The following is a 17,371-nucleotide window of genomic DNA, read 5'->3' as shown; positions in this document are numbered from 1 at the left end:
TGCGTCCTTGCGTTATCAGTTTGCATATTGAAAGCTTGGCAGATTTAAATGAGAATGAGTGACTGAGAATGGAGCTATGACCCCGAAACTAGCATCAAAGAAGCAAACATAAATAAAAAATTAAAGTAGTGCTCTCGATCTACAATTTCCAGAAAAGTATCGACAATAGTCAAATTCACAGATTGCGGGGGTCACTAAGGACGTTTCAGTTTATTCCCCTGTTCATTAAACGAAACTTTGACATTTAAAGTGCTATGAATGCTGGTATTATCATTTTGTAACATTCAGTTCTTTGATCGGTGCAATACCAGCACCACTGTATGAACGTGCTCACCTAGATAGTTCGATATACTTTATCGTTCCGTTTATGACCCACCATATGACTGGCAGGCCAAATCAGTACAGGCGAAAACTCTACATGTTTTCATTTGAGACATTTCAGGATTATTGCGCGTTCCAGCACTTTCAATTCGTCTATTTTACAAGATGTATGACAATAACAATTCTTCTTGGAATGTTTCTTCGTACTGTCGGATAGTAAGCTCAGTGGGAGCGCTCTTGTTATTAGTGGAAACAATGTCCTCGTGTCGCTGCCTGTGAGGTCCGATAAAACACAGCACCGCCCACGTACAGGAGCATAGGCTCACAATAACTGAAAACATTTCATAGAACGAGAAGAAATCTCAAATATGCAAGGGAAAAACTCTGTACACGAATGCTCGTGTTAATTCGTCCACTCCTAGTATTTCGTCACAGGTTAAACGATTATCCAGCATACGGAACCGCAACTGTCCAGCCACTTTCAATAACTCCGGTTAAATTAATTCTTTTCTATGAATTACACCGCCAGTGAGATACTAGATTTAAAAAAATCGCTATTTCTGATGTACCTGTATGAAGTAACTGGGATAAGCCGACAATGCCACTTCCGGCGTTATCCCTGCAGGAAAGCTTCCTGTGCGTGATGACAGGCCCGCTTTCATCTATTGACACAGAATCCGCCCATTAGTCTCTCTTTAGCGGAGTTATTGGTACAAAGAAAAAACATAAGACGCAGAAAAGTTATGGCATAAGTTCCGAATTAAAGAGGATTTCTACTTAGCGGCCTTTTCATTTCCTTCCATTTTCATTTTTATCTGGCGGCCTGCTCCCCTAACCCCTACCTCTCGTTTAAGTCCCGAAGAACGAGAAACGATTAATTTTAAAGTGAAGGACTGCTTCTTTCGCAGACGAGGTCATCTGAGCGGAGAGAACAATATTTTTGATGGTTGCATACTTTATCACCCGCTATCTCTTTATGTCATCCATCACGCAGCGCGCATCTCCTCCTTCACTTTTGCTTTCCGGAAACCCATTTAATGATACGGATGTGAGTGTGTAATACCAGCTGTGCGGTAACTCAGAGAGAACTGCGTGTCCTAACAAGTATTTATCCAGAGTGCTGAAAAACTTATAGCACAAGCGTAACTGTTAATTGTGAGTACCGAACAAACACGCCGAGGTTCAGCCCTCAGCCTGTGTCCTAACATTTGCCTTTTACGGGCAATAAAAGAAAGAAGCGTGAATTTACAGTTTAACGCCCTGTCGACATCGAGAACTTTATGGACGTAGCAGAAACTCTCTTTGACAAGGGAAGGTAAATAAAAAGACCGTGGCCTCGTATGGGGAATCACGTAAAGTGACTTACAAAAATCACGGTAAAGATATTACAGGATGACCGAAAGTGTGTTTGGATTCCGCTCCACCGACCCTCCTCCCACGACCACGCCACCTCGCTCGGTGTGAATGACAAAGATTACAGAAGCAGTCTTATAACGAACAGGAAACTGCTCTAATTGCACCTGGAGAGATCATAGATTTACACTTACTTACGAGACAACAGGAATCTGAAGTCAACCAACAATTGTGGCCGAGCAGTTCTACGCGCTACAGTCTGGAACCGCGCAACCGCTACGGTCGCAGGTTCGAATCCTGCCACGGGCATGGATGTGTGTGATGTCCTTAGGTTAGTTAGGTTTAAGTAGTTCTAAGTTCTAGGGGACTGATGACCTCAGGTGTTAAGTCCCATAGTGCTCAGAGCCATTTTATTTTTCAACCAACAATTCTAACACAGGTTTTCCGTGATTTCCTCAATCACGTGTGGTGCGCCTATGCACATGAACCTATTCCAGACTGTCTAAAATGATACACGGACAACAATAACCAGTGTTGCAAGATATTTTAGAAAAACAACTATCCATAACGACCTAAAATTAAAACCATTTCAGAAGCGAAGGACTCCACATCTGAAAGCTTTTACCCAAACTACTTTACTCGGTCAACATCCAAATTCTTCAACTTTCTACATATGACATCCACGGCCAACAAAGGCATAAACCTACAAAATTGGTTCTGTTATGATATAAAAGATGATGTCCACGGAAAACACTGTATATATCATTTAATCATCTATTTCTGTTGTAAACAAATCATACATCATTGCCAATATTTTGTTTCATGGTAATGAAACATGTTGTCCCATTATCAAACGTAACAGTCCTTGAAAACTTATCATTGTTTAAAAGTAACTGCGAACTAGACAATTTGTAAGACAATTACTTGTATCAGGTAAAACAGGAAGATGTGTCTGAATTTAGCAAAAAGTATTCCCAGAGAACTATTTCGTCTTTCTTCCAAACATCCCCATTTGAGGTCCCCGGACACTTTATTACACTTTCCAGCGGGTTATAAAAACCTGTTACGACTCCAGCAGCACATCTCAATTCGTTCGATGTCTATCGCATGAGCCGGCTGTGGTGGCCGAGCGGTTCTAGGCGCTTCAGTCCAGAACCGCGCGACTGCTACGGTCGCAGGTTCGAATCCCGGGCATGGATGTGTGTGATGTCCTTAGGTTAGTTAAGTTTAAGTAGTTCTAAGTCTAGGCGACTGATGACCTGAAATGTTAAGTCCCGTAGTGCTCAGAGCCATTTGAACCATTAGCGTATTGAGCGTGGGAAATATGACTTGCTGTGTGCCTGTGTATGCGCCGTAATCTCTCTTATCATAATATCACGATCCCTTACGAGATATATAGAGGTAAAGGATAGGAAGGAAGATTAGAGTGTAACGTACCGCCGACAGCGTGGTCATCGGAGACGGAGCACAAGCTGGGAATACGAAAGAATAGGAAAAGAAATCGACCGTGCCGTTTTTAAAGGAACACTCCCGGAATTTGCCTGGAGTGATTTAGGGAAACACGGAACACCTAAGTCTGTATGGGCGGAAAGGATCTGTACCGTCGTCCTTCTGAATGCGAGTCCAGCTTACTAAGCATTGCGCTACCTCGCTCAGATGTATATACGACGATGGCAGCATTATCGTCGCACGGGTTTCTTCGATTACAGGCTCTCTAAATTTAGCCAACACTGTTTCGCGACAGCTACATCGCCTTTCTTCCAGTGATTCGGCAGACAATTGTCTGTTGCGAAACATACACAGTTTATAAAGACAGGGCCGGCACACATTGCAGATGTGAGAGCTCGCACTACCTGGAATATTCATTTCCGCCCCTCTGCTGTCGGCTGTCGGCTGCTCTTCCTGCGTCCAGCCAGCGGCGCTTGCGATTAGCCAGGAGGCAGAAGGCGGCCCTCGCCTGCCCTTCTTTCATTACGAACATCGCCGCGTTTCCCCAAAGGCTTACTTCCGTACGGTCAGCCATTTTTCAAATGACTGGCCTAATCTCTTAAATTAAAAGTCTCCCTCTTTCTGAGTGTCCGGCTGTGATATGTAAAGGAATTCGGTACCGACTATTAATAAGAAAATAGCAGTGGCGTCGGCCGGCCCGGGGAAGCGCTCTCCAATATCAATCAGGCGCCTCCGCTCTGCACTCCAAGCATTTTTCGTACGCGCATCATCAGCTTTTAAATTAAAAATCGCAACGATTCCAAGGCCGCGTGGGGGAGCGTGCGCTGGACGCGCTTCCTCCTACCAGCCCGCGCCTCGCCGCTCACGTCTCGTGTGGCGTGTGGTGGAGGGTACGTACGGCCGGCCAACAAAGACGCAGCAAGAGCCCGAATTTCCCTAATTTTGGCACCGTGCTAATTATGCAGGGAATACGAGGTGTCCATAAAGTCCCGCTATCGTAACTCGGGAACTATGAGAGATAGCGCGTAGTGATTTGTTGTAAAACGTTAAACAGCTCTCAAAGTTTTTTATAGGTTTGTTTTTCCCACTTATCTGCATTAACTTATATTTTTCTAGATTTAGTGCTTGCCATTCATCACTCCTACTAGAAATTTTGTCTAAGTCGTCTTGTACCCTCCTACAGTCACTCAACGACGATACTTTTACACCACAGCATCGTCAGGAAACAGCCGTAGCCTTCTGCTCACCCTCTCCGACGGATACATAAAATAAAAGCGGCACTATGATACTTCCCTGGGGATCTCCCGACGATACCCTTGTCTGTGATGAACACTCGCCGTCGAGGACAACGTAATGGGTTCTATTACTTAAGCTTTTCTAGCTACTCATATATCTGGGAACCTATTACGCTCAGACCTTCGTTAACAGTCTGCAGCTGGGCCACGTGCCATATGCTTTTCGGAAATTTAGGGATATGGAATCTGCCTACTGCGCTTCATCCATAGTTCGCAGGCTGACTCGTGGACAGAAGCGTTCCCGTCTCAAGGAAATTTATTATATTCTAACTGAGAACATGTTACATAATTCTGGTGTTGAGGATGTTAGCCTTTAATTTAGCAAGTCCGTTCTTTTACCCTTCTTATATAACAAGAGTCACCTGCCCTTTTTTTCCAGTCGCTTGGGACTTCGCGCTGGGGAGAGATTCGCGATAAATTCAAGCTAAATAAGGGGCAAATGCCGTTGAGTACTCTTTGTAAAACCGATTTTGGATTCCATGCGAACATTGAGACTTATTTGCTTTCCATTCTTTGAGTTATTTCCTTTCGCCAGGGATGTTTATTACTAACCATACGGAAGTCCCTGAAATTGTTTAAATGTGTGTGGAATCTTATGGGACTTAACTGCTAAGGTCATCAGTCCCTAAGCTTACACACTACTTAACCTAAATTATCCTAAGGACAAATACACACACCCATGCCCGAGGGAGGACTCGAACCTCCGCCGGGATCAGCCGTACAGTCCACGACTGCAGCGCCCAGACCGCTCGGCTAATCCCGCGCGGCCCTGAAATGGTCAAATGACGGTATGTTTGTACGATTCTCCTGCGTGAACGACTTCTTAAACGCTAAATTTAAAACTTCCGCTTTTGTCTTGCTATCTTCTATTGCCACACTAGATTGGTCAACGAGTGACTGCATAGAAACCTTAAACTTGCTTAGCGATTTTACGTAGGACCAGAATTTTCTCGGGTTCTTAGCAAGATCTTTTGCTAAAGTATGGCGGTGGTAGTTGTTATATGCTTCGAGCATGGATCTTTTTACGTACGCACAAATTGCTACTAACTTTTGCCTGACACACGCATTTAGTGTCAGTGAGCGTGCTGTCTGTGTGTAGAACGGGGAGGGCGCGCGATCTATCTGAGTTTGACCGATGGCAGATTGTGATGGCCCGGAGGCTCGGTACGAGCCTTTCGCAAACTGCACGACTTGTCGGGTGTTCGAGGAGTACTGCGGTAAGTGTCTTCAACACGAGGCGAAACCAAGGTGAAACCACGTCGGTGGGTTGGGCGGCCACCCCTTATTACAGATGTCGAACGCCGTAGGCTGGGCAGATTGGTAAAACAGGACAGGCGGAGAACTGTGGCGGAACTAACATCAGACTTCTTCGCTGGGCAGAGCACAAGTGTGTCTGACACTCCTAACGATGGGCCTCCGCAGCCGACGACCCATGCTTGTGCCAATATTAACACCACGACATCGGCAACTGCGACTGAAATGGGCACGTGACCGTCGGCACTGGACATTGGCACAGTGGCAGAGCGATGCACGGTCAGATGAATCCCAATACCTTCATCATGCCAGTGGGAGGGCGTTAATCCATCGTCGTCCAGGGGAACAGCTCCTTGACTCCCGTACTGGCCGGCCGCCGTGGACGAGCGGTTCTAGGCGCTTCAGTCTGGAAGGTTCGAATCCTGTCTCGGGCATGGATGTGTGTGATGTCCTTAGGTTAGTTAGGTTTAAGTAGTTCTAACAAGGGAACCTCCCCATCGCACCCCCCTCAGATTTAGATATAAGTTGGCACACTGGATAGGCCTTGAAAAACTGAACACAGATCAATGGAGAAAACAGGAAGAAGTTGTGTGGAACTATGAAAAAATAAGCAAAATATACAAACTGAGTAGTCCATGCGTAAGATATGCAACTTCAAGGCGAACGTGAAATCTGGAGCGCTGTGGTCCCGTGGTTAGCGTGAGCAGATGCGGAACGAGAGATCCTCGGTTCAATTCTTACCTCCATTGAAAATTTTAATTTCTTTATTTTCGCAAAATTATTATCTGTCCGTTCGTTCATTAACGTCTCTGTTCACTGTAATAAGTTTAGTGTCTGTGTTTTGCGACCGCAGCGGTAAACCGCGCGATTAGTAGACGAAAGGACGTGTCTCTCCAATGGGAACCGAAATATATTCTATACGACACTGGTGACGGCATGTGCGTCACATGACAGGAATATGTTGTCGACCCACCTAACTTGTACACTTGGCGAATGGGTAAAATTGATTCTTCTACCTTGCCCGATTTAGATTTTCTTGCGGACGTGATAATCACTCCCAAAAAAGTGATGAAAACATAAGAGTTTGTCACATAAACTGAAAAAAAAATTAAAGTTTTCACTGGAGGGAAGACTCGAACCAAGGACCTCTCGCTCGGCAGTTGCTCATGCTAACCATTGGACCACGGCGCTCCTGAGCTTACAGCAGCCGTGATGTTGCCTATCTTGCACATGGACTACTCAGTTCGTATATTTTGCTTATTTTTTCGTAGTTCCACACAACTTCTTCCTGTTTTCTCGATTGATCTGTGTTCAGTTTTTCAAGGCCTATCCACTGTGCCAACGTATAACTAAATCTGAGGGGGGGTGCGATGGGGAGGTTCCCTTGTAAGTTCTAGGGGACTGATGACCTCAGATGCTAAGTCTGATAGTGCTCAGAGCCGTTTGAACCATTTGAACCCGTACTGTGGGACGGAGACAAGCTGGCGGCGACTCGATTATGTTCTGGATAACATTCACGTGAGCATCCACGGGTCCAGTGGACCTCGAGCGAGGCACCGTGGCGCCCAAGGAGTGCCATACACTGGTTGCAGACACATACACCCCTTCATGACGATCATGTTTCCCGACAGCAGTGGCATTTTTCGGCAAGATAACGCGGCATGTCACAAGGCCAGGAATGCGATGTAGTGGTTCGGGGAACACAGCGACGATTTCCAATTGATGTGCTGGCCCCCTAACTCGCCAGATCTGAACCCGGTCGAAAACATCTGGGATACGATTGAACGTGGCGTCAGAGCTCATCGCCCCCTTCCCGGATTCACGGGAATTAGGTGACTTGTGTGTGCAGATGTGGTGCTAACTCCCTCCAGCCACCTACCGACACCTCATCGTTTCCATGCCTCGGCGCGTCGGCGTTGTTATCCGTGCCGAAAGTGAACATACCGGGTACTACGTAGGTGCTCATAATGTTCTGGCTGATCAGTGTAATTCTCTAAAGCTGAATCTCAGCATTGCATCCGTGTTTTCTACAATTTATTATTCCACTTTTAATGCCGGCCTAAGTGGCCGTGCGGTTAAAGGCGCTGCAGTCTGGAACCGCAAGACCGCTACGGTCGCAGGTTCGAATCCTGCCTCGGGCATGGATGTTTGTGATGTCCGTAGGTTAGTTAGGTTTAACTAGTTCTAAGTTCTAGGGGACTAATGACCTCAGAAGTTGAGTCCCATAGTGCTCAGAGCCATTTGAACCATTATTCCACTTTTAAGTTTCTCCGGGTGGTTACTCCTAAGCATTTTACGGTTCTTGTTAATAGTGAAACGAACTGTAGCGGATTTCTTCGCCTTTTATTAAACACTGAGTTCCATTTACTTACGTTCACAGTCGACTACCACTTCCTGCACTAACCATCGATTCTCCACAGCTCTCTCCCAATTCCCTACAGTCTTCCGGTGTTGTTACCGTCTAACAAACAACTGCATCGACTGTGAAAAGCCTCATAAAGATTCCTCTAGATATTTTAGATGCAGAGTGTCCCTGGAGGAATAGCGACTTTTCAAAGATAAGACAGGGACGATCATTGGAAGCAAAAAAGTCTAGTAAACATGGACTGTAAAATGCATACCCTAAGAGCTATAACACTCATCCGTCTTCACTGCTCTGAAATACATCTCTTCTATTGAACAAACGCACATAGCACTTAATATCAGCATTTTAGAGTCAATGTTTATCAGACTTTTTTGCATCGAGTGGTGGTTTCTGTCAAATCCCTGAATATTTTTATTTATTTATTGTTCCGTGGGACCAAATTATGGAGAAGTCTCCACGGTCATGGAACGGGTCAATACATGAAATTATAACACGATAGTAGAAACAGATAAAATGACATATAAGTAACATATTCAGGCGACAATTCGTAAGTTTAAATAAAGAAAATCAACAATGTAACACTGGAATTTGCTTAATTTTTCAGCTCTTCCAGGAGCTCCTCGACAGATTAAAAGGAGTGAGCCATGAGGAAACTCTTCAGTTTAGACTTAAAAGTGTTTGGGCTACTGCTAAGATTTTTGAGTTCTTGTGGTAGCTTATTGAAAATGGATGCAGCAGAATACTGCACTCCTTTCTGCACAAGTCAAGGAAGTGCATTCCACATGCAGATTTGATTTCTGTCTAGTATTAACTGAGTGAAAGCTGCTAACTCTTGGGAATAAGCTAATATTGCTAACAACAAACGATATTAAAGACTATATATATATATATATATATATATATATATATATATATATATATATATATATATATATATATATATATATATACACTGACCATTCCTCCTGGGACACCCTGTATACTGTAAACAGTAACGGTCCTGACACACTTCCTTTGGGTAGTCCTGAAATTACTTTTACGTCTGTCGATTTTGTTCCGTTAAAAGCAACGTGTTGAGTTCTGTCCGCAAGAAAGTCCTGAATCCAGTCGCAAATCTGGCCCGATACTCGGTAAGCACCTATTGTGTGCGCTAAAAGGCAGTGTGGAACTGCATCAAATGCCTTAGAGAAGTCAAGGAACACACCATCAACATAGGCGCCCATGTCTAATGTCTATAGACCTCTGGATCTCATGGACGAACATAGCGAAAATAGTTTTACAAGCTCTTTGTTTTCGGAATCAATGGTGATTTTTATAAATCAGATTTTATTTCTCCAAAAACGCCATTTTCGAGTGATGCCGTTCTTATTTGGATTCCGCGAACACGGATTCTATCAGCGACGTCTTTCGTACGTGAACTGCACATTCTTTTGGTCCGTCAAACAAATCTAACTCTCGCATCTGCCTTTCCCACGGCTAAATTTATGAGATCATTCCATTTTAAAGCACCACAACCAGAGACCGGGTACGTAAAGGCAATGACAGATTTCAGTGATTGAGCAGCGACCCCGTAGTGAAACAATACCAGATCCTTTTGCCCAACTATGTTACAATACATTTATTGATGTTGAAGGTCAGTTGCCAATTTTTAGACCATGCAGTGAATATCTGCACGTATCTCTGCTTTTCGCAACAAGTTTCTAATGATGTCACATCGCTGTAAACAACTGCGTCATCTGCGAGCATCCACTTGGAATTAGAAACTGCGTCCACAAGTGAATAACGGAGGTACTGTACTGTCACACTAACCTGAGGCGCACCAGACGCTTTCCTCGCTAGTCACGATGCCTCTCGATACACACAGTTCAGTTCACTCCGAAGTCTTGAATTCAATCGCACGTCAGTTCGAATATTCCGCATCCACTTGGTTCCCTTACTAGGCTATGGTGCGCAAATGTATTGAAGGAAGTTAAGAAACACAGCATTAACCTAAAGTCCGCTGTCTGCTGCCTACTCAACAAGCGAGTTTCTCGTTTACGTCTCATGTATGTTCTGTTTAAATAGTTTCAGACACAAAACTGCTGGGAACATTCAGGAAAGTAAATTGAACTGCTGACTGTAAATTAAAAAATGTTAATCCTCACAATTTTGAAGATACCTGGGATGAAATATAGGGAGCGAAAACTTATCTGTAACTTCTAGAGCAAGAAGACTGCAGTTGTAACAGTCGGAAAACATTAAAGTGAGTCAGTAATTGAGAAGAGAGTTGGACAGAGTTATAGCTTATCCCTCATGTTATTCAGTCTGTACATAGAGCAAGCACTAAAGTAAAGTTTGGAAAAATAATTATGGTTTAGTGACAAGAAATAAAACTTCAAGGTTTGCCGATAACGTTGTAATGCTGTCAGAGAGAGCAAAGGGCTTGGAAGATCAGTTAAAGGGAATGGACAGTGTATCAAAAAGCGTTCATATGATGAACAGCGTCAAAAGTAAACAAGATGGACTGTAGTCAAATTGTACCAGTCGATGGTGAGAATATTAGATTAGAAACTGAGACACCAAAACTAGGGGACGAATTTTGTTATTTGGGCAGAAAAATGATTGACAGTGGTCAAAGTAAAGTACGTATATAATGTAGTCTGGCAAAAGCAACTTGGAAAAAAACCCGCTACGCTACTGTTCATCAAATTACAAGACAAATTAAAAAAAACTGCTTACAAACTTGTACTTCGTACATAATAGTTTCAGACAGTCGTTTCCTAGTGTGTAGCGGAGCAGCAAAGTATGTGCACTCTGTTGCTTGACCAACATATTGAGTGAAGGACAACATTTAAACGAGATTTCACTGTTCACCAAGAGACGCAGTCAGTCCCGCGTTGTACGATCAGCTCATTGTCTTTATTCTAAACTTTTATAAGATTTTTACGGAGACGAGTTCCTTTGCCGGTGCTGATTAAAATGCGGTAGAAGTGGTCGTTTTACGGTAAATTATATAAAAAAGATTAAAGAAAAAGAAGTAAAAAAATTCGCACATTTCCAGATTACGACATACATATACTTAATTACAGGATCGTAAGGAACTGTATTCAGTTTTGCTCACTTATATATCATACTCTTTATTAGTATGAATGAAAAGTTAGGATAAATGTGATAGACTCGAGATTTGAGCCAGTACGTGATGAGTACTCGGGCACCGGCCGCTGTGACCGAGCGGTTCTAGGCTCTTCAGTCGGGAACCGCGCTGCTGCTGCGGTCGCAGGTTCGAATCCTGCCTCGGGAATGGATGTGTGTGATGTACTTAGCTTAGTTAGATTTAAGTAGTTCTAAGTCTAGGGGACTAATGACCTCAGATGTTAGTTAAGTCTCATAGTGCTTGGAGCCATTTGAACCATTTTTGAGTACTCGGTGCAGCACTGTCCGTAAAAGGCAAATATTCAGACTGGACACGAAGTTTTTATCCATAAGGAAAGTAAATGAGTTATATCGCTGGTTAGCTTTTCGATTTTATAAGACAGTTGACGCGACTGTCACTTCCAGTTTCGGAAGTGCTGTCTGAGTGTGGGTAGGCAGCTTCTCCAAACAAGCACTTATATGTCGATGACTGCTTTTAACACACTTCTCAGCTTAGGTGAGCGCTGAGTTAATCTAGAACAGTTTATCCTCATGGCTTAGTACCCGAAGCATATGGGAGCTGGCTCTTATCCCAGGTTCGACTATATGAATATAGTCAAATGCCACACGAGATGATTTATCCGGTGGTTCCTTAGTAGTATCAAATCCACACAGTGCAGATGTAATTCTTTGTTAATCTAGCTGCCTACGTCAGAATCGGCTCACCCTTTTTGGAGGTTTTGCATCCGCTCACTGCCGGAAATCAAGGCAGGAAAGCGGCCTTCACTGCAGAAATTTGAGATAAATGGTCAGAAGAAAGCAATGAAGACGTCGTTGTATTATACAAACTAAAACATTATCAAGTACTACCCAGGTACATTTTTCAGCCAGATATGTGGCGTATTCATTACCTACCTATGGGAATGTTTCGATTTAGTACCTTCGATTGTCACAGAAATTAGGAAATCTCTGTTCTCAGTTGACGACTTTTCTCTAGTCTTGTGTTGTTTATGGAAAACAGGACTGAAAACTGAACCCTGTTCGATTTCATCACCTAAACTGAGAGTGGTGCAGCACTTTCATAAACACACGAATCAATGCCATAGAAAATACATTACTTTACTCTTATCTGTCGCAATGTTCTCTCTTATCAACTGTGGAATACTTTCTAACCCACTCTGCTCCGTTTTTCCTGATGCCGTTACAGAAACAGTGTCCAATATTCCGCAACGCTTCCTTGAATCTATGCTCTCCAAATTTAGAATGGACTGATGCCTTTCAGCACTATTCAGGTAACATTTCTGTATCATTTACCTTATGCGCGCCATTAAGGTGAAATACTTCATTTCCTTCTTTCTGGTCATCTTACTCGTTGCAGCCTGAGAACCGTCCACAAAACCTGTTGCGGCTTTGACTCATTTCATTCATTAAAACTGAACTCTCCGCATTAAAAGTAAAAATGACGATGTCAAACGGATATGTATTTATTAATCATATGATGAGATTTTGGAACCGAATTCTGGACGTACCTCGTGAAACCCTTGCCATTCGTTCTCGATAAAGTTATCTTTAGACTTTTGTATCAGTTCTTTTATCCTCAGATTTATGAATTATTTGAACCCTGATTTACCCTTGTGGGTACAAAACACACTTTTAAATTCTACCACAGCTGTATACAAATCCGTTGGGTAGTTTAGGAATTGCGCTAAACTTATGAAAACATTATGTAGAATATTTGAAAGCGGTTTTTTTGACATTACTACTGAGATGTTAGCACCGTTAACATCGGAAACATACGCCAATACATAAGCTGCACAAGAAGTAATAGAGAAAAGATCTCTTTACTCGAGCAACATACTCGAATATCTGCACAACAGTGCTTTTCCAACATCATTCGCTTGCATGTAACACATAAGAAGTTAACTCTTGGAAGCTATCAACAAGTATCGACCTACAACTTTCGATGTGTAAGAATTTTACACGTGCGAGATTTTAAATTCGTTGAGAATAATAAAAAAAGAACTCACACAGGACTGGAACCAAAACAGACTAATGCTAAGACAAACACACTCAGAAGACGCTGCACGGCTGTGATCACGTACAGAATTATTTTCTTCATGAATCCCTTCTCATTCGTGTCGCATCGCGCGCCGAGAAAGAGGGGACGTCGCGTAAGACAAGAAATAAATGACTATCTGTATGTATACACAATTCCCCACCGTTTCCATTTCACTCTGTATGTCGACAAGAATCCCTTGCGCACGTTACTAAGCTCTGCACTACGTTACTACTCAGTCAATTATCTTCCTAACTTTCTGTGCAAATACAACCGAGGATCGTAAATGCATAAGCGGAGCACGAGTTTAGTAATAGAAGATTGAGGTTCTCCATCATGCTGTCAACCTCGATAGGAGACGGAGAGACCTTCTGAACCACTATAAACACGCTGTGATGCTATAAAAAATGGCACGCGACTTCCGGTTCACAGAGAGACACGTTTGATCTCACTATTGGGTCCTGCAGAAATTCCAAGAAGACGGTACTTCCCTTACTTTGTGACTGTACCTGTATCTAATTACTTTCAGTTCTTGTCTACGTGACTTTTTGTCCTAACGTCAGCAGAAACATGCTGGTTTTAAAGGAAAGTTTTTTTACTTCAAATTTTATTGTCTTCTGAGCACAAACAGTGAATATGATCGACCGTTCGTTAGGCTTATGCAACTTGCCACTCTGTTTTAAAAGCATCATCGACTACTAACAACACGATATTTGGATTTTTTCTTCGTGTCACAATTTAGGTAGCCCATCCGCTTGTGAAGTCAGCAACTGATTTAACTGTAAGTATTACGTCCTTGGGGGGGGGGGGGGGGGGACTGTTTGTACAGAAGTATCAGTATCGGAGAGTGAGATCGGCGAGGTATTTGCGCAGCATCTTTCTAATCGATGGAACAGGTGTCTTTGGGCCCCGGGCTGATTCAGCTTCGTGCACCGGAATACAGGCGATTTTTAACTGAATATTCCTTTCGCCGTGCACTGGTAAGTTCAATAATTTATATGCTGGAAAACAGAGCCAAAGTATTAAACTTGACAACATCTGTCCGCCTTCATTTCAGTGGAACTCCTCCCACAGTTTAAAAATAGAGCATCTCTCTCGAAGAAAGACAAAAACTTTTCGGTTAGAAGTTTAATAAAGTCGAACAGTCATCCGGAGACGGGCGCTACCAATAACATGGCCGCATTCAGACTGACGGTAATTCTCTCAAGTTTTTCCTCTGCTCCGGATTGCATTAATTTTATTGCCCGATCATCTTAGATAAGTCTTTTTTCTTATTCCCCCTCGAGGATATTCTTAAAAATAATGCACTAAAAGCGAAGCAGTCGTAACGCGGCTGTTTATCGCGATGTGAAACGTTATTACGCGAAGAGGAGGACAGTGTTCCAGTCTGTACTGGCAAACATTTTGTGCACGCGATCCCCCAGTTATTTGCTCTGCAGCTGTGCTTATCGTCGCCTCATGGCGCGCGCCACACATCTTGCTCTCTCTCCTCCTTCGGTGAGAACCCACTCGACTCGTTTCGTTACGTCACTGACAGCGTGTCATTCCCTCTTTGCTGGCTCCGGGTTTAGATTTTTATACAGCTGTAAACATTCCTCAAGACACGAAGCACCGTGCTTAACAGATACTTCGAGAGACAGTGGAAAAAAACGTAAGCCGCGTAACAGTACAGAGAAGGTGCTCGACACAATCTGTAAACATGTTCCGCTTTTCAATGTATACGTTTCCATCTTTTTTTTCCGCATCACTTTTTTTCTTTTTGTATTGTAGGTTAGTTATCTATCGCCTTGAAAATCGTATTGTTTCCAAGGTAGTCAAATTGTTTTTACACGTCTTTTCCAAGAACGATATAGCCTTACTTTCCAGATTTCATTCGCTTTCAGATACATAACACAATGTACAGTAGCACACTGAGTGAAACAGCTACGTTTCATTAATGTATTTTGATTATATACCAATGTTTCAAAGAGAAATTGGCACCTGCGCAGTGTAGTGTCTGTAAACATATCATTACCGTTCGAGAAATCGTTCTCGGTTATCATTCTGAGAGCGTGATATACGTTTCCGTTCGTCACCTATTTTTGTGTTAAAATAAGTGCAATGAACTCCGTTTAATTCCCCGCAATTGGCTACGTTGAAATTTTTTCCATCAATATAGGTGGCTTTGTCTACATCCTAAGAGAATTTCTGAGCTCAGACTTCTGTTATTGACATTATTGTGCCGAACAACAGCTTTGAAGAGCTCTATGAATTTTGAACTCTCATTTGTTGCTCACCTTCCTGCACTATCACAGTCACCGAGGTTCATCATTGTTCTTGTATTAATTCCGGTCTATCGTTTTTGTTTCAGATTCTAATAAATTTGACGCTGCCCGCTTACCTCTTTCTTCTAGGAAATTGCTATCCCATTTCATCTTCTTTTGTGCGTATAATCTCTTCCTTGTAGCTAATTGCTTTTCGGATAAGAATTCAGCAGTATTGCTATGAAACACAGCGATGTGAGATGTACTCTTCTAGTGTACAGAATACCACTGATCCGCCTGGAAGTGAGTAGGCTTGGTTATATGTCAAAACAAGTAACTAACACTGTTGCGTTCCCTATGGAACCAGTGGCAGTTTTTAATACTTGTTGCTTTGGAGTGACTAGGAACTTTACGCTTGCTCTGTTTCACTGCGAATAAGCATACTGTGCAACAGTAGTTCGTATGTCTACTGTTTCGTTTTACTCAATAGACGAATTAATGTATCAGATCAGTTATCGTGAAGCATAGCAGTCATATCGGCGTTAGTTTCGGATTTTTATTCGGGCTAAAAGATGAAATAATGCGGTTGCGAGCACTTGATGTAAAAGAAAAGCTTCGGCTACCGAAGACTTAATGTTGAATGGGTTTGGCGTCGTCATAGCGTTTCAGGACGTAAAACGAGCAAGGGCGAATGCTTGAGTGCCGATACCTCTGCTCCAACGATTTCCATCTGTTGAGAAGAAGTCGCACAGCGACGAGATCTTCCCGTTTTACCAGAATTTCCTATGCATCGTCACAGGTGTGACATTCACGAGCTCTCAGAACCACAAAACATGCTTGCAGGAATTGTTTTCAATTTTTTCCTCTGTTATCCGTTTAGATTGTCCCGAGGACTTCTCCTGTAAACGAAAAAAATAGAAAGGTAACAACGAAAACACAGAACAAATACGGTCGTAGCTTTTGAACGTCTCTCGATGTTTCAACCCAAATGCTCATTTATGTTTATGCGCTGTGGTTCACAGCCTGTATAGAAACTCTGAGATCAGTTTTTGATAAATATCTCCAGAGTAGGTTCAGGCACTGTTATTACCTTGACAATTATTATTGTTTCTGTAAGGATAGTACTTCAAATCTGCGACCTTTCATTTCGGGTTACTGAGACTCTGTTTTTTTCTTGAATCTAGGTAGTACTTCGAGAAAAGCCAGTGATAGTACATCAGATTAGTGACTGACGCGGCAGTACACCGCTAGCATCGCAGGCATATTCATTTTGACCCATCCCACAGTGGGCTGCGGCGCCTAGTAGCAGCATTCCGTTCCTAAAGCAACGTCTTTATCCAGGAAGAAACGCCGTGTCCTTGTTCTAGTTACCACGTTTGCTTCTGAGCACCGGTTCTTTAGTGACAGCCCCCTAGGGCGTTCCCAGGGCTCCCCTATCTCGAAGGTTCGCTTTCGAAACCTGGGGAGCTACTTGTTCTGCAAGTAGCTCATCAGCTTTCCCCATGAGGCTGTGATGGCCCTGCTTCAGTAGTACTGCAGTGGACCTGGCTCTTTTGTGTGACAGACAGCCACAGGGGTGGACTCGTAACGACGTTTTATTCGACGAAGGCAAGAACACGCGAGGGACTTTTTCTCTGTTTTCAATTTCCCATACTCGACAGCAGTTTGTTTGATCATCGCACTTTCTAGTGAAGTCACGTGTATGTTGACTATTGAAGAAATTGAAAATTCTGTCACTCAGTATACAGGTAAACTGTACACCACAAGTTTAATTAGAAAGGCTGTAACTTACAGGTTTGTATTCTGGATGATTTGCATTTTATGAACATCAGGTCATTGTCTAAGGTATTTTTCAATGGCTAATGTTTCGTGTCGTAATGCTGAAGACATCCACGGAGGCGTAGTCAGTCGATATTCAGAATTA

The 17,371-nt window shown here is 43.0% G+C and overlaps 1 protein-coding gene across 1 annotated transcript in view; it reads left to right on the top strand.

Annotated features, from left to right (window-relative positions):
* LOC126249004 (uncharacterized) overlaps positions 1–17,371 on the top strand; it is a 536,950-nt gene that overhangs the window by 372,040 nt on the left and 147,539 nt on the right. The gene's annotated exons all lie outside the window — the stretch shown is intronic.

Source organism: Schistocerca nitens, chromosome 3 (assembly GCF_023898315.1).
Source record: "Schistocerca nitens isolate TAMUIC-IGC-003100 chromosome 3, iqSchNite1.1, whole genome shotgun sequence".
Classification (NCBI taxonomy): Eukaryota; Metazoa; Arthropoda; class Insecta; order Orthoptera; family Acrididae; genus Schistocerca; species Schistocerca nitens.
The sequence above is the reverse complement of the archived record's forward strand: the minus strand, read 5'-3'. Positions and strand labels throughout refer to the sequence as shown.